At 38.9% G+C, this 19226-nt stretch overlaps 1 protein-coding gene across 2 annotated transcripts in view; it reads right to left on the reverse strand.

Moving 5' to 3' along the window:
- LMBRD2 (LMBR1 domain containing 2) overlaps positions 1–19226 on the reverse strand; it is an 89774-nt gene that overhangs the window by 57164 nt on the left and 13384 nt on the right. The window contains exon 2 of one of the 2 annotated variants that reach the window (XM_077116972.1): positions 6536–6628. The exons of the other annotated variant lie outside the window; for it this stretch is intronic. The gene's annotated coding sequence lies outside the window, so the exon portion shown is untranslated. The remainder of the gene's footprint in view (positions 1–6535; positions 6629–19226) is intronic. 2 annotated transcript variants of the gene reach the window in all.

The raw sequence follows: 19226 nt of genomic DNA on the forward strand, positions 1-19226 counted from the left end.
GCTGCTGGCGTCTGGGCATTTATTCAGATTTCTCTTGGTGTTGGACCCAGCAAGGTTGTAATATTTTTCTGTGAAATCTCTGGGTTCTGTTTTTCTTATCCTGCCCAGTAGGTGGCGCTCGTGGCACACGTTTGTCTGCGGGTCCCACCAGTAAAAGGTGCTGTGGGACCTTAAACTTTGGAAAACTCTCGCCGTCCGGGGGGTTCGCTAGCCGAAACGGCTGAGCCGGCCCGGGGTCCGAACGCAGGGAGGGTTGCTGGTCGCCGCAGCCAGGGAAAGAGCCCGTCCGAATTTCCTAGTCGGCCCTGGGCAACAAGCGTGGCGGGAGGGCGCCAGCGGCAGCGGCCCGCCCGAGAGAGTGCACGTTCCCCGGGAGTCACGGGTTTGGAAGGGGCCTCCCCCACCCGTCACCGTTCTCCGCGGCCTGGGGGTTTCCGATCCAATTCTCTCAGTTGGTCCGGGGGCTGCGCGTGGTGTGGGCGCCAGCCGTCTTTGTTTCAGGGGACCGCCTCTCCAATTCTCCCAGCCGGCCCGGGAAGGGGGAAGGGAGTAACTCCGGCCGCTTGCCACCCCGCCCGGTAAGGCCCGCGCGCCTCGGCGATCTCACCCGAGCTGCTTCTCTCAGCCAGCCAGCCGTTCCAGGATGGGGTACGCTGTCTTTTTTTATCTCTGTTGTGGCTTTGGGCGCTTTCTGTATCGTTTCTACTCCCCTAGTAGGTGTCCTGGAGAAGAAACTAAGATCCGCGCGTCTTACTAAGCCGCCATCTTCCAGGAAGTCTATCTGATTCATTTTGAATTAATTTTTGTATAGGGTACAAGGTAGGGGTCCTCCTTCATTCTTTTGGCTTTTGAAATCCAGTTCCCCCATGCCTATTTATTGAAAAGAATATTCTGTCCCAACTCAGTGGATTTGGAGACCTTATTGAAGATCAAATGTTCATAAATCTGATAGTAAATCTCTGTACTCTCAATTTTATTCCACTGGTCAGTCCTTCTGTCTTTGTGCCAGTACCATGCTGTTTTGATCATTGTGGCTTTATAGGAAGCTTTAAAGTCAGGAAGTAATAGACCTCCCAGTTCGCTCTTCTTTTTTAGGATATCTTTAGCTATTCGAGGTCTCTTTCCTTTCCATATAAATTTGATAATGAATTTTTCCAAGTCTTCAAAGTAGGTTGTTGAGATTGTTATTGGTATTGCATTGGATCTGTAGATCAGTTTGTGCAGAATTGACATCTTGATGATATTCAACTTTCCTATCCATGAGCATGGAATATATTTCGATCTATTTAGGTCATTTTTTATTTTTAACAATTTTTGTTTTTCTGTATATAAGTCCTTGACATCCCTGGTTAGGCTTATTCCTAGATGCCTAATTCTTCTGGTTGCTGCTCTGAATGGATTTTTTTCCTAAGTTGTCACCTTAGGTCATTGCTTGCATATAGAAACATTACTGATTTTTGTATATTAATCTTGTATCCTGTCACTTTGCTGAACTTGTTTATTAGTTCAATAGTTTTACTGTAGATTTCTCAGTGTTTTCTAAGTATAACATCACATTATCTGCAAATAATGAAAGTTTTACTACTTTCCTTCTCCCTTCCTATTTGGATGGCTTTTATTTCTTTTTCCTGCCTAATTACTCCAGCTAATACTTCTAATATATAACGTTGATCATGGTGGTGACAAAGGGCATCCTTGTCTCGTCCCTGATCTCAAGGGGAATGCTTCCAATTTCTCACCATAAAGTACGATGCTGGCTATGGGTTTTTCATACATGCCCTTTATGATATTGAGAAAGTTTCCTTTGACGCATAACTTCTGAAGTGCTTTTATCAGAAAAGGATGCTGTATTATGTCAAATGCTTTTTCAGCATCAATTGATATGATCATGTGATTTTTATCATTTGAATTGTTAATATGCTGTATTATGTTGACTGATTTTCTTATGTTGACCCAACCTTGCATTCCTGGTATGAATTCCACTTACTCATGATGTATAATTACTTTAATGTGGCATTGGATATGATTTGCTAGGATTTTGTTAAGAACTTTTGCATCTAAGTTCATTAAAGAGATAGGTTTGTAGTTTTCTTTTCTTGCACTGTCTTTATCTGATTTTGGTATTAGAGTGATGTTAACATCATAAAATCAGTTAGGTAATGTTTCTTTTCCTTCAATTTTCTGGAGGAGTTTGAGCAGGATTGGTGTCAGTTCTTTTTGAAAAGTTTGATAAAATTCTCCTGTAAAGCCACCGGGTCCTGGGCTTTTTCTTATGAGAAGATTTTTGATGACTGACTGGATCTCTTTATTTATAATTAGTTTGTTGAGATCTTCTATTTCTTCTTGAGTCAGTACAGTGTGTTTCTAGGAATTTGTCCATTTCATCTAAATTATCTATTTTGTCGGCATATAGTCATTCATAACATTCTCCTACGATTTTTTAAAATTTCTTCATGATCTATGGTACGAACTCTCCCTCTCATTTCTGATTTTATTTATTTGTGTCTCTCTCTTTTCCTCTTTGTTAGTCTAGCTAGGGGACTATTAATTTTATTAATTTTCTCAAAGAATGAACTTTTAGTTTTATTGATTCTTTCTACTGTTTCTTTTTTTGTTGTTGATGTTATTGTTCTCCAGTTTGTTTATTTCTGCTTTAGTCTTTATTATCTCTTTTTTTTTTTATTTACTTTGGGGTTTGTTTGCTGTTCTTTCTCCAAATTCTCCATGTGAGCAGTTAAATCCTCAAGTTTTGCTCGTTCCTGTTTAATATAGACTTTTAGGGCAATAAATTTCCCTCTCAGCACTGCCTTTGCCACATCCCACACATTTTGATATGTTGTATTCTCATTATCATTTACCTCTAGACATTTACTGATTTCTCTAGCAATTTCTTCCTTGACCTACTGATTATTTAAGAGTGTTTTATTTAATCTCCATATATTTGTGCAAGCTCTGGTTCTTTGGTGATTATTAATTGTCAACTTTATTCTATTTTGATCAGAGAAAATGCTTTGGATAATTTCAACCTTATTAAATTTATAAGGTAGGCTAGGGTGCACAAGTACTCTAGTGGCAGAATGACTGACCATGCAGGAGATCCAACCTGAACTCCTAGTCTATGCATATTTAAAAAACAATAATAATAAAAATATGAAACACAGGGAAGGCCACCATGGCTCAACAGGCAGAGTTTTTGCCTGCCATGCCAGCGATACAGGTTCGATTCCTGGTGCCTGCTCACCCAAAAAAACAATAATATATATGAAACACAAAAACAAAAACCACAACAAAATACACCTCAACAGGAGTAGGTACCAGAATCAAAAGGAGACACCCCAGGACACACTGGGAGTGAAGTCAGGCTGGTGCCTACCAGAGGAAGCGAAAATTTAAGAGAAAAATAATAATAATAATAATAAAAATAAATGAAATGGGGCGGGCCGCGGTGGCTCAGCGGGCAAAGTGCTTGCCTGCTATGCCGGAGGACCTCGGTTCGATTCCCGGCCCCAGCCCATGTAACAAAAACGGAGAAACAGAATACAATAAAACAAGAAAATGTTTAAAAAATGTTTCCCTTTCTTCCTTCCTTCCTTCCTTCTATCCTTCCTTCCTTCTCTCTGTCTTTCCTTTAAAAAAAAAAAAAAAAAAAAAAAAAATAAATGAAATGGAATAATAAAAAATAATAGAAAATGAGTAAAATATAAAATATCTATAAAATTTTAAAAATAATGAAAAGGATAATTACTCTACTAATAAAAATGCACAGAAAGAATGTTCTTTTGTTTTTTGGGTGCATGGTCTGGGAATTGAACCCGGGTCTCCCGCATGGAAGATGGGCATTCTAACCACTGAACTACCCGTGCACCCAAAATAATATGTTTTAAAAGGGGTAAAATAAAAAAGAACATTAAGAAGAAAAAAAAATAAAGACCTAGGCAGATAAGGAATTAGCTTGCCTGCACTTAGACCCTTCTCCCCAGTAGGTGGCGACGATGAGGCTCCTCCTCCCTCAAGCTCTCCCCTCCCTGTCTGGTGCAGCCAATCTGCATAACCACGTCTGACCAGTAGATGGCACTCCAATCTCCTCTTTCCTCAGCCCTGCCCCTCCAGACCAGAACGACTTGACTTGCGGTCCTGTGTGCTCAGCAAGGGGGTTGCTCCAGCAGGGGGGCTGCTCCAGCAGGGGGGCTGCCCTGCTAGGGACAGCTAACCAGCAGGTCTCTGCCAGGGGACTGAGGAGCCGACCAGCACGTGAGGTATCAGCTGATCCGCAGTGCTGGTGGGCCAACTTTCCCTACACCCAATGGGGTCCGATCACTCCCACCACACCAAGGCCTGCTTCTGAAGTGGACAATCACTGGTCTCTGGGCTCCCTGTAGGAGTTGCCCACGGCAACCACGTGGGCAAGTTTCCCCAGCCAGCAGCGGTGCAGGCTGGAGCCAAGGAGGGCCAGTTTCCTATTGTACCTCCCCAGTGAGGATCCTGGTCACCCATTCCACTCATTCTCCCCTGCTCTTCCCCCCCACCCCCCAAAACTGCCTAAAGACCCTCCTAGACTACTCACACCTTGGGATCTTCAGTCTTGGACATTTTCTCCCCGACTTCTACCTTGTTTCAAGGTGCAGGAGTGACCCTGTTATATATTCTTTTTATTTATTCATTGTCTCCCTGTACCCTCCTGCCCCAAAGATTCTATGCTCCGAGAGCAGGGTGTTCGACTATTTCATTAATATTCCAAATTCCTAATATAATGTCTGCATATAGTAAACATTCAAGAAATATTTGTTAGACAAACAAATGAATAAAAAATTACTGTATACTTTAGTAAACAAGTTATTTTCTACTACTACTGACTTCAAAGGCAATGTAAAACTTTATGGTCTCCAAGACTGATTTTACAAAAACTTATTAATAATAATAAGGGCTTAAATCTCTGCTTTCTTTGAAAAACTTTCATCATAATAAGAGTAACTTTTATAAAACTTACTTTTAAGCAAAGCATGGATTAAATGGTTAGGTGACAAATGTAGTACGTGCTGATGAAAACCTTTAACACCTTCAAGACTTAGCTTTAAAAAAACTAGCATTTATTGTGAGTTTAAATATAACAATTACTATCTGAAAATCCCTTTATAGCTTACCCTAGAAACTCATTTACCTGAAATTTCCCAATGCAAGGACTATGACAATCACAGAAAAAAAAACTCTGTTGAGTAGTGATTACCGAAGAAATAGCTTAAATTAAAAGCATGACACAGCTAAACAATAAAACATCATGAAGCTTAAGAAATGCTGTTTGTCAAGATTTAATAACATTTCAATAACCCTAATTAAATGAAAAAAACTAGACATACACATCTTTACATAATATATACATAAAATAATACAGCAAGAATAAAAAACATGAAAATATCACTAATAGCTAGGACCTACCCAAACAACAAAATCACAGTTCTAGCATGTCACTAGCTATTAATTTTTGTTTGTTTACTATGGCCAACAATTTTTCAGTTAGATTCATAGTTAGTACTTTAAAATGTTATAGATGAATAAACAGAATTATGGATCCTTTATTCTGGTAAAAATGATTTGAACTACATCTCTTCCCATACTCAGCATATTAGTTTCTTAATGCTGCTGTAACAAATTACCAAACTTAGTGGCTTAAAACAATATTCATTCTCTCTGTTTCTGTGGATCAAAAGTACAAGCACAGCATAGCTCAGATGGTTCTCTACTTAGGGTCTCACAGGACTGAAATTAAGATGTCAGAAAGGTTGTGTTCCTTTCTGGAGGCCCTGGGGAAATCTGTTTCTAAGCTCATTCAAGAAGTTGGCAGAACTTAGCTCCTTGTTGATGCAGAACCAAGGTACTGCTTCCTTGCTGACTGTCAGCTGTCATCTACCATGAAGTCCTGGAGGCAGGCCCTTGTATGTGGCCTCTGTATCTCAGAAGCAGCAATGGCTTGTAGAATCCTCTTCACACTTGGAATCTCTCTAACTCCCACTTCTGCCCTCAACTGGGAGAAAGTCTGCTTTACAGGCTAACTGTATTGGGCCCACCTCAACAATCCAATCATATTCACCAGTTTCAGGAATTCAGGCAAGAACATCTTTGGGTGGCTATTATTCTGCCTATCTCTTTCTTTTGAAGTTAAAGTCCTGTTGCCTTGATATAACACAGCCCAGAGGTCCTATGGGATTGGAGATGAAAATAAGGGTTCCCCTGACCTGAGATAAGAAAATAATAGTTTCAAAGTCTGTGTTTTTTACCTCATACCTAAATTCAAGTGAAGAATTTTATCTTAGAGGTCTAGAATAACAGCACTTCCCGAAGTTCCTTATGAATTCCTAGTCTGTTTTGGTTACTTCAATTGAAAAATTTTCTCTTCAAAGCTAGGGGCTTTATATGAGTTATTGGTATATTAAATGCTAGCTCATAAGCTAATTATTAAAATCTGATAAAAATAAACAACGATTGAAAAACTCAAGTTTGCCTTATACATCAAAGATATTTGGCAAATGGAAGAAACCACCTCATTTGTACATTTCCGGATGATTAAGAGGAACTTGTGTCTGATGGGGTGGGAATCATGAAGGATAAATCACAGTGCAGTCAGCATGAGGTGCTTTTTGGAGAAACAAATAAAAATGAATAGAACCTCTTTCCTCCCCCCACCCCCTGCAAAAAAAAAAAGCCTTAAGAAAAACAAATGATTTTTCCCAAAAAGTAAAGTATTTTTGCTTATTTATTCCTGGAGTATCCAAATAAAGTCAGAACAAAGCAACTAAAACTTCATCAATAAAAGTCTACAAGAATCATAAAGTACAGCAAAATATATATATATTTTATATAAAATATAAAAAAAACTTCAATGGTCTAAAGCAGCCCAAAACTTATAAAACATTAAATACACATTCCACAAAAACTGGAACTATGAGTACTATGGTAGTGTGAAGTGGTATGTTCCCCAGAAAAGGTCATGTTCCTTCAATCCATTCTTTTGGGTGTAGACCTATTGTGGATGGGACCCTTTGATTAATTTATTTCAGTTGAGGAGGGCCTTAATCTTCATACTGGAGTCTTTTATAAGAGGATAAACACATACAGAAGCTAAGAGATGAAATTCAGAGTTCAGAGAAAAGTCCAAAGAAGCTAAGAGAGGACCCGCAGAAAAGAGAGGAAGCTACTGAAACCAAAAGCCGAAAGCAAGGAAACTCAGGGGAAAAAGACCAGCAAATACTGGCCATGTGCCTTCCCATGTGATGGAGATGTCCTGATGCCAGTAGCCTGTCTTCAGAGTCCAGGTATTGTCCTGTTGATACCTTGAGTTGGACACTTTCACAGTCTTAGAACTGTAAACTTGTAAGCTAATAAATCCCCATTGTTAAAAGCCAGTCCATTTCTGGCATACTGTATTTTGTCAGCTTTAGCAAGCCAAAACAAGTATACTATTCTTATATGCAGAGCCCAATAATGAAAAACAGCGACATGAGTTTCAGCATGATTCAGATGACAACACAAAATCTTTCAAGCTTTGGTTTAGACAAACTAAACAGAAGTTAATAATGGTTATACTGGAAAACATGTTTTTTCCCTATTGTAAATACTCTTTTCAAACAATCTTTAGTGTAAGGGATCCTCAACAAATTTCTTTTATAAAATGATAAAAAGGCAAAATCTGTAGTTAATAGTGGACACTTTGAATAAAAATGGCAATATCATGCCTTAAGGAAAATGCTCACTAAAGAAAATTCTGAGAAAAGGGGGGGCTGCACTAAGCGGGAATCTGAGTGAAATAATGAAACATTTCTTGATGAAAATTACTATGTATACTACTACGCAAACATTACTTGAAGAAAAATACTATACATTTAAAAAATAACAATACAAGGTATAAGAAACCAATTTATAAAAATTATGTGATTAACAGAATACAGAAATAGCACAAAAGAGTTGTAGGGTGGTCAAAGCATGTTATGCAAATTAAAAATCTAAGAATATTGGGTTGTCAATAAAATCTTTCAGGACCTCAAAAGGTATATAGTTCTTCCCTATATGAGATAAAAATATATTAACTAATTAAACAACAGAAGATGCCCCCATTCATATATTACTAGTGGGTACACCTACCACGTGGCTAACAGGGCACAGGTACCATATGCTAGGCAACAAATTCCCTAAATTCAAGTTCTTTTCACGAAGTGTATACAAACTACATGAAATGAAGATGTGCAATCTAAACGGATCTTCCCACAACAGACATAATAGATACAAAGAAAAAAAGAAATGAGACAAGGAATTAATAGAGGCAGAAGCTAAATACAGCACATTACTAAAGGCTAAATAAGTTTCAGAATTCCCTTCCCCCATTCAAATTCCCTCTTAACATTTCCAAACTTCACCTTTTCCTAATCCTTCGATTTGTTCATTCTTTAGGGATGGGGACCACAGATTCACTCAGCAATGATTTATTTGAGCAGCCACACAAAAAGAAAAAATTTTCTTGCTGAGGTATTTGTAGGTAAACTTTGGTAAATTATTTCTATTACTCTATGGGTACAAAGGTTTTAACTACCACTAGGATAATCAATTATTCTTCAACTCCTTGTTTTCTGAAATAGACAAAATGTCAATGACTGCTAAATATGATCTCACTGTCTTATTTTAAACTAATGGCCTGTAACTGGACTTAAAGGAAATTCAGAATGCAAAAATAAGTTTCTGAAGGACTTAGGAAAGTAATATGTAGGCAAAATTAACTTAAAGTATAGGTCAACAAATAGCTAACTTATTGCTCTCTGGAGATCTTTCTAAATGTTTCTTATTAAAGCATTTAATAAGACCACCTGTAAATAAAGATTAATTCAAGTATTCTTGCAGCCAGAACAAAACGACTATAAAAATAAGGGCATGATCAATTGAACAATTATCAGGATTACAGATTTTAAAAGATATGTAGTCAACTTTTTCCTCTCAGCAAAGTACTTTATTTTCTATGTAACAAAACTGTCAGATAATACACAACTGGTCATTTACACCTGTGATGGTGATGCTTCTCTCCTTCACAGTTGAACTCTTTCAAAACTCCAAAGAGTTTTGAAGACTCTCTCTATTTAAAAAAGGGAACCTAAAGGGATCTGCCCCTTTTTTTAAGAAAGGGATTTGTCAGTCTAGCATTTTAGATATGATTTGGTCTCGACATTCCTCTACCTTGTGTACCTAAGATAATGAGAGTCATGATACTATAGTAATTTTGCATTTTCATTTGAGAGTCAGAAAAGTGAGCTTCCTCTTTCTCTTAAGATGTTTCATACAGAAATCATGCAACAATATTTATGGTGCAATGCCAAAAAGAGTAGAGATTACTCCTTGCTCTGACTATTTCCCTTGTTAAAACAAAAAAACGTGATTTTTCTCTTTTCCTCTGATTAACTTAACGAGAAAGTTCGTCTAAATCAAGAATGAATTAAAATCTAATGGAGGAGCAGCGCCCACACCCCGCAGCAGCCGGCCCGCCCGCCCTCCTCTCCTCTCTTTGTCCGCCGGACCGGCGCGTGGCGCCCACGCCCCGCAGCAGCCGGCCCGCCCGCCCTCCTCTCCCCTCTTTGTCCGCTGGACCAGCGCGCGGCGACCACGCCCACAGCAGCCGGCCCGCCCGCCCTCCTCTCCCCTCTTCCCCCTCCTGCTCCAGTGGCTCTCCAACCACCACCGTGCCCTCTTCCGCCTTCACCGGCTCCTCCGCTACCGGCCTTGACAGCCTTGCCACCCTCACCTTTCCTCCTCCAGAACAGCTACTGGGGGAGTGGAGACAATACAGAGCAGCTCGCGGAGCCACAACGGAGATCAAAGGGACGGCGTACCCCATCCTGGAATGGCTGACTGTCTGGGAGAACCAGCTCCGGTGAGATCACCGAGGGGCGCGGGCTTATCCCGGGCGGGACGGCAAGCGGCCGGAGTCCCTCCCTTCCTCCTTCCCAGGCCAGCTGGCAGAATTGGGCAGGCAGTCCCCTTGGGCCACGGCAGCTGGCGCCCCCACCACGCGAGGCCCCCCGGACCAACTGAGAGAGTTGGGTCAGAAATCCCCAGACTGCAGAGAACGGTGACCGGGGTGTCCCTTCCAAACACGTGACACCCAGGTCCGGCTGGGAACAGTGCACTCTCCCGGGCTGTGACAGCTGGCGCCCTCCCGCCACACTTGGTGCCCCGGGCTGACTAGGAAACTTGTCGGGCGCTCTCCCTACTGCGTTGGCCGGCAACCCTCCCTGCGTTCGGACCCTCGGGCCGGCTGGCACTCCTCCAAGACGCTTCGGCTGCCGAACCTTCCCTATGGCGAGAGTTTTCCAGAGTTAAAGGACCCACAGCAACTTTCACTGGTGGAACACGTAGACAAACATGTGCCAAGAGCGCCACCTACTGCGCAGAAGAAGAAAAACAGAACCCAGAGATTTCACAGAAAAATCTTTCAACCTGTGGGGTCCAACACCCAGGGAAATCTGACTAAATGCCCAGACGCCAGCAGAAGATAACGAATCACGCTCAGAAAATTGAAAATATGGCCCAGTCAAAAGAACAAACCAATAGTTCAAATGAGATACAGGAGCTGAAACAACTAATGCTGAATACACGAACAGAAATGGAAAACCTCTTCAAAAACGAAATCGATAAATTGAGGGAGGACACGAAGAAGACATGGGCTGATCAAAAAGAAGAAATAGAAAAACTGAAAAAACAAATCACAGAGCTTATGGAAGTGAAGGATAAAGTAGAAAAGATGGAAAAACAGTGGATACCTACAATGAAAGATTTAAAGAGACAGAAGATAGAATTAGTGATTTGGAGGATGGAACATCTGAATTCCAAAAACAAACAGAAACTATCCGGAAAAGATGGAAAAATTTGAACAGGATATCAGGGAACTCAAGGGCAATGTGAACCGCACAAATATACGTGTTGTGGGTGTCCCAGAAGGAGAAGAGAAGTGAAAAGGAGGAGAAAAACTAATGGAAGAAATTATCACTGAAAATTTCCCAACTCTTATGAAAGACCTAAAATTATAGATCCAAGAAGTGCAGCACACCCCAAAGAGAATAGACCCAAATAGGCGTTTCCCAAGACGCTTACTACTTAGAATGTCAGAGGTCAAAGAGAAAGACAGGATCTTGAAAGCAGCAAGAGAAAAACAATCTGTCACATACAAGGGAAACCCAATAAGACTATGTGTAGATTTCTCAGCAGAAACCATGGAAGCTAGAAGACAGTGGGATGATATATTTAAGATACTAAAAGAGAAAAACTGCCAACCAAGACTCCTATATCCAGCAAAATTGTCCTTCAAAAATGAGGGAGAAATTAAAACATTCTCAAACAAAAAGTCACTGAGAGAACTTGTGACCAAGAGACCAGCTCTGCAAGAAATACTAAAGGGAGCAGTAGAGTCAGATACAAAAAGACAGAAGAGAGAGGCATGGAGAAGAGTGTAGAAAGAAGGAAAGTCAGATATGATACATATAATACAAAAGGCAAAATGTTAGAGGAAAATATTATCCAAACAGTAATAACTCTAAATGTTAATGGACTGAATTCCCCAATCAAAAGACATAGACTGGCAGAATGGATTAAAAAACAGGATCCTTCTATATGCTGTCTACAGGAAACACATCTTACACCCAAAGATAAATATAGGTTGAAAGTGAAAGGTTGGGAAAAGATATTTCATGCAAATAACAACCAGAAAAGAGCAGGAGTGGCTATACTAATATCCAACAAATTAGACTTCAAATGTAAAACAATTAAAAGAGACAAAGAAGGACACTATATACTAATAAAAGGAACAATTAAACAAGAAGACATAACAATCATAAATATTTACGCACTGAACCAGAATGCCCCCAAATTCGTGAGGAATACACTGCAAACACTGAAAAGGGAAATAGACACATATACCATAATAGTTGGAGACTTCAATTTACCACTCTCATCAATGGACAGAACATCTAGACAGAGGATCAGTAAAGAAATAGAGAATCTGAATATTACTATAAATGAGCTAGACTTAGCAGACATTTATAGGACATTACATCCCACAACAGCAGGATACACCTTCTTTTCAAGTGCTCATGGATCATTCTCAAAGATAGACCATATGCTGGGTCACAACGTAAGTCTTAACAAATTTAAAAAGATTGAAATCATACACAACACTTTCTCGGATCATAAAGGAATGAAGTTGGAAATCAATAATAGGCGGAGTGCCAGAAAATTCACAAATACGTGGAGGCTCAACAACACACTCTTAAACAACAAGTGGGTCAAAGAAGAAATTGCAAGAGAAATTAGTAAAAACCTAGAGGCGAATGAAAATGAAAACACAACATATCAAAACTTATGGGACGCAGCAAAGGCAGTGTTAAGAGGGAAATTTATTGCCCTAAATGCCTTTATCAGAAAAGAAGAAAAGGCAAAAATGCAGGAATTAACTGTCCACTTGGAAGAACCGGAGAAAGAACAGCAAACTAATCCCAAAGCAAGCAAAAGGAAAGAAATAACAAAGATTAGAGCAGAAATAAATGAAATTGAAAACATGAAAACAATAGAGAAAATCAATAAGACCAGAAGTTGGTTCTATGAGAAAATCAATAAGATTGATGGGCCCTTAGCAAGATTGACAAAAAGAAGAAGAGAGAGGATGTGAATAAATAAGATCAGAAATGGAAGAGGAGACATAACTACTGACCTCACAGAAATAAAGGAGGTAATAACAGGATACTATGAACAACTTTACGCTAATAAATACAACAATTTAGAGGAAATGGACGGGTTCCTGGAAATACATGAATAACCAACTTTGACTCAAGAAGAAATAGATGACCTCAACAAACCAATCACAAGTAAAGAGATTGAATTAGTCATTCAAAAGCTCCCTAAAAAGTAAAATCCAGGACCAGACGGCTTCACATGTGAATTCTATCAAACATTCCAGAAAGAATTAGTACCAACTCTCCTCAAACTCTTCAAAATAATCGAAGTGGAGGGAAAACTACCTAATTCATTCTATGAAGCCAACATCACCCTCATACCAAAACCAAGCAAAGATATTACAAAAAAAGAAAACTACAGACCAATCTCTCTAATGAATACAGATGCAAAAATCCTCAATAAAATTCTAGCAAATCGTATCCAACAGCACATTAAAAGAATTATACATCATGACCAAGTAGGATTCATCCCAGGTATGCAAGGATGGTTCAACATAAGAAAATCAATTAATGTAATACACCACATCAACAAATCAAAGCAGAAAAATCACATGATCATCTCAATGGATGCAGAGAAGGCATTTGACAAGATTCAACATTCTTTCCTGTTGAAAACACTTCAAAAGATAGGAATACAAGGGAACTTCCTTAAAATGATAGAGGGAATATATGAAAAACCCACAGCTAATATCATCCTCAATGGGGAAAAACTGAAAACTTTCCCCCTAAGATCAGGAACAAGACAAGGATGTCCACTATCACCACTATTATTCAACATTGTGTTGGAAGTTCTAGCCCAAGCAATTAGACAAGAAAAAGAAATACAAGGCATCAAAATTGGAAAGGAAGAAGTAAAATTATCACTGTTTGCAGACGATATGATACTATATGTAGAAAACCCAGAAAAATCCACAACAAAACTACTAGAGCTAATAAATGAGTACAGCAAAGTAGCAGGCTACAAGATCAACATTCAAAAATCTGTAGCTTTTCTATACACTAGTAATGAACAAGCTGAGGGGGAAATCAAGAAACGAATCCCATTTACAATCGCAACTAAAAGAATAAAATGCCTAGGAATAAATTTAACCAAAGAGACAAAAAACCTATATAAAGAAAACTACAAAAAAATGCTAAAAGAAATCACAGAAGACCTAAATAGATGGAAGGGCATACCGTGTTCATGGATTGGAAGACTAAATATAGTTAAGATGTCAATCCTACCTAAACTGATCTACAGATTCAATGCAATACCAATCAAAATCCCAACAACTTATTTTTCAGAATTAGAAAAACCAATAAGCAAATTTATCTGGAAGGGCAGGGTGCCCCGAATTGCTAAAAACATCTTGAGGGAAAAAAAACGAAGGTGGAGGTCTCGCGATGCTGGACTTTAAGGCATATTATGAAGCCACAGTGGTCAAAACAGCATGGTATTGGCATAAAAATAGATATATCGACCAATGGAATCGAATAGAGTGCTCAGATATAGACCCTCTCATCTATGGACATTTGATCTTTGATAAGGCAGTCAAGCCAACTCACCTGGGACAGAACAGTCTCTTCAATAAATGGTGCCTAGAGAACTGGATATCCATATGTAAAAGAATGAAAGAAGACCCGTATCTCACACCTTATACAAAAGTTAACTCAAAATGGATCAAAGATCTAAACATTAGGTCTAAGACCATAAAACAGTTAGAGGAAAATGTAGGGAGATATCTTATGAATCTTACAACTGGAGGCGGTTTTATAGACCTTAAACCTAAAGCAAGAGCACTGGAGAAGGAAATAAATAAATGGGAGCTCCTCAAAATTAAACACTTCTGTGCATCAAACAACTTCATCAAGAAAGTAGAAAGACCGCCTACACAATGGGAGACAATATTTGGAAATGACATATCAGATAAAGGTCTAGTATCCAGAATTTATAAAGAGATTGTCCAACTCAACAACAAAAAGACAGCCAACCCAATTACAAAATGGGAAAAAGACTTGAACAGACACCTACCAGAAGAGGAAATACAAATGGTCAAAAGGCACATGAAGAGATGCTCAATGTCCCTGGCTTTAGAGAAATGCAAATCAAAACCACAATGAGGAGAAGATGGCGGCTTAGTAAGACGCGCGGGTCTTAGTTCCTCCTCCAGAAAAGCAACTAAAGAAACAGAAACAATACGAAACAGCTCCCGGAGCCACGACAGAGACCAAAAAGACAGTGTACACCATTCTGGAATGGCTGAACGGGCAGGGAGAATCCGCTGCGGTGAGATACCCAAGGGGCGCGCGTTTTCCCGGCCGGGGCGGCTGGCGACTGTGGTCCCCTCCACGCACGTGGCTCCCCGGTCTGACTGGGAATGTTGGATAGCGGGGCCCTCCCGCCATGCTTGGCGTCTCGGGCCAGCTGGGCAATTTGGACCGGCACTCCCCCAAGCCGCGGCGGCCGGCGACCCCCCCCCCCTCCACGTGCGGTTTCCTGGGCCCGACTGAGAGATTCGGATTGGCAAGTTAAAGGAGCCACAGCATCTTTTACTGGTGGGCCCCGCAGACAGACGAGCGCCACGAGCGCCACCTACTGGGCAGGAAAAGAAAAACAGAGCCCAGAGATTTCACAGAAAAACCTTTCAACCAGCCGGGTCCCACACCAGGGAAATCTGATCAAATGCCCAGACACCAGCAGAAAATAATGGATGACGCTCGGAAAATTGAAGATATGGCCCAGTCAAAGGAACAAACCAATAGTTCAAATGAGATACAGGCGCTGAGACAACTAATGCTGAATATACGAACAGAAATGGAAAAAATCTTCAAAAACCAAATCAATAAATTGAAGGAGGACATGAAGAAGACATGGGCTGAACAAAAAGAAGAAATAGAAAATCTGAAAAAACAAATCACAGAACTTATGGGAGTGAAGGACAAAGAAGAAAAAATGGAAAAAACAGTGGATACCTACAATGGTAGATTTAAAGAGACAGAAGCTACAATTAGTGAACTGGAGGATGGAACATCTGAATTCCAAAAAGAAACAGAAACAATAGGGAAAAGAATGGAAAAACTTGAGCAGGGAATCAGGGAACTGAATGACAATATGAAGCGCACAAATATACGTGTTGTGGGTGTCCCAGAAGGAGAAGAGAAGGGAAAAGGAGGAGAAAAACTAATGGAAGAATTTATCGCTGGAAATTTCCCAACTCTTATGAAAGACCTAAATTTACAGATCCAAGAAGTGCAGCGTACCCCAAAGAGAATAGACCCAAATAGGCGTTCCCCAAGACACTTACTAGTTAGAATGTCAGAGGTCAAAGAGAAAGAGAGGATCTTGAAAGCAGCAAGAGAAAAACAATCTGTCACATACAAGGGAAACCCAATAAGACTATGTGTAGATTTCTCAGCAGAAACCATGGAAGCTAGAAGACAGTGGGATGATATATTTAAATTACTAAAAGAGAAAAACTGCCAACCAAGACTCCTATATCCAGCAAAATTGTCCTTCAAAAATGAAGGAGAAATTAAAACATTTATAGACAAAAAGTCACTGCAAGAATTTGTGACCAAGAGACCAGCTCTGCAAGAAATACTAAAGGGAGCACTAGAGTCAGATACGAAAAGACAGAAGAGAGAGGTATGGAGTAAAGTGTAGAAAGAAGGAAAATCAGATATGATACATATAATACAAAAGCCAAAAAGGTAGAGGAAAATATTATCCAAACAGTAATAACACTAAAAGTTAATGGACTGAATTTCCCAATCAAAAGACATAGAATGGCAGAATGGATTACGACCCAGCAATACCACTGCTAGGTATCTACTCAAAGGACTTAAGGGCAAAGACACAGACGGACATTTGCACACCAGTGTTTATAGCAGCATTATCTACAATTGCAAAGAGATGGAAACATCCAAAATGTCCATCAACAGACGAGTGGCTAAACAAACTGTGGCGCATACCTACGATGGAATATTATGCAGCTTTAAGACAGACTAAACTTATGAAGCATGTAATAAAATGGATGGACCTAGAGAACATTATGCTGAGTGAGTCCAGCCAAAAACTAAAGGACAAATACTGTATGGTCCCACTCATGTGAACCGACATTCGAGAATCAGCTTGGAATATATCATTGGTAACAGAGACCAGCAGGAGTTAGAAACAGGGTAAGATAATGGGTAATTGGAGCTGAAGGGATACAGACTGTGCAACAGGACTAGATACAAAAACTCAAAAATGGACAGCACAATAATACCTAAGTGTAATGTAACTATGTTGGAACACTGAATGAAGCTGCACCTGAAATATAGTTTTTTGTTTGTTTGTTTGTATCTTTTGTTTTTGTTTTTTCTTTTTCCTTTTATATATATATTTTTTTTTATTAGTATTATTATTTTAATTCTCTTCTCTATATTAACATTCTATATCTTTTTCTGCTGTTTTGCTAGTTCTTTTCCTAAATCGATGCAAATGTACTAAGAAATGATGATCATACATCTATGTGATGATACTAAGAATTACTGAGTGCATGTGTCGAATGGAATGATTTCTAAATGTTGTGTTAATTTCTTTTCTTTTTTTTGATTAATAAAAAAAAATTTAAAAAAACAAAAAACAACAACAAAAAAACCACAATGAGATATCATCTCACACCCACCAGAATGGCCATTATCAACAAAACAGAAAATGACAAGTGTTGGAGAGGATGCAGAGAAAGAGGCACACTTATCCACTGTTGGTGGGAATGTCAAATGGTGCAACCACTGTGGAAGGCAGTTTGGCGATTCCTCAAAAAGCTGAATATAGAATTGCCATATGACCCAGCAATACCATTGCTAGGTATCTACTCAAAGGACTTAAGGGCAAAGACACAAACAGACATTTGCACACCAATGTTTATAGCAGCGTTATTTACAATTGCAAAGAGATGGAAACAGCCAAAATGTCCATCAACAGAGGAATGGCTAAACAAACTGTGGTATATACATACGATGGAATATTATGCAGCTTTAAGACAAGATAAACTTATGAAGCATGTAATAACATGGATGGACCTAGAGAATATTATGCTGAGTGAGTCCAGCCAAAAACTAAAGGACAAATACTGTATGGTCCCACTGATGTGAACGGACATTCGAGAATAAACTTGAAATATGTCATTGGTAACAGAGTCTAGCAGTATTTAGAAACAGGGTAAGATAATGGGTAATTGAAGTTGAAGGGATACAGACTGTACAATAGGACTAGATACAAATACCTAATTGTAAAGTAATCATGTTAAAACACTGAATGAAGCTGCATCTGAGCTATAGAGGTTTTTTTTTTGGTTTTTTTTTTTTTTACTATTATTACTATTTTTATTTCTTTTCTCCATATTAACATTTTATATCTTTTTCTGTTGTGTTGCTAGTTCCTCTAAACCGATGCAAATGTACTAAGAAACGATGATCATGCATCTATGTGATGATGTTAAGAATTACTGAGTGCATATGTAGAATGGTATGATTTCTAAATGTTGTGTTAATTTTTTTTTTCTTTCCGATTAAAAAAAAAAAAAAATCTAATGGATAGAAATTTAGGGTAAGTTTTCATATAAAACTTTAAATTTTCCTGTTGGCATAGTTTTATTAATAACTTTTTTGTTAGAGAAGTTGTAGGTTTACAAAAATATACATAAAATACATAAAATAGAGTTCCAATACACCACCTATTATCAACACCATGTTCCAATGTGGTAGATTTGTTATAATTCATAAAAGAACATTCTTATAATTGTACTATTAACTATATTCCATTGTTTCCAATAGGGTTCACTGTGTTGTACAGCCCTGTTTTTTTTTTAAATTTTGATTCTAATAACATACACACAACATAAAAAGTTCCCTTTTAACCATACTCACATATATATTTCAGTGCTTCTACTTACAATCACACTTTCTGCTACCATCACTACCATCCATTACCAAAACTTTAAAATCAACCCAAATTTAAATTCTGTACAATTTATGTTTTATTTCCCATTTCCTACCCAAAGTAAAAAGCCATGGTAATCTATATTACAGATTCTGCCTTCATGAGTTTGCTTATTCTGATTATTTCATATCAGTGTGATCACACAATATTTGTCCTCTTATGTCTGACTTACTTCATTCAACATAATGTCTTGAAGGTTCATCCATGCTGTCACATGAATCAAAACTTTATTCCTTTTCATGGCGGAAAAATAGTCTATTGCATGTAAATACGCATATCAGTTCACTGGATGATGGACACTTGGGTTGCTTACATTTTTTGGCAGTTGTGAATAATGCTGCTATGAACATTGGTACGCAAATATCTGTTTGAGTCCTTGCTTTCAATTCTTTTGGGTATATACCTCGAAGTGGGATTGCCTGGTCTCATGGTCAGGTTCATGTGTCAACTTGGCCAGGTAGTGGTGCCTGGCTGTGTGGTTAGACAAGCACTGGCCTGCCTCT

The sequence above is a fragment of the Tamandua tetradactyla genome, chromosome 9 (genome assembly GCF_023851605.1).
Source record: "Tamandua tetradactyla isolate mTamTet1 chromosome 9, mTamTet1.pri, whole genome shotgun sequence".
NCBI lineage: Eukaryota > Metazoa > Chordata > Mammalia > Pilosa > Myrmecophagidae > Tamandua > Tamandua tetradactyla.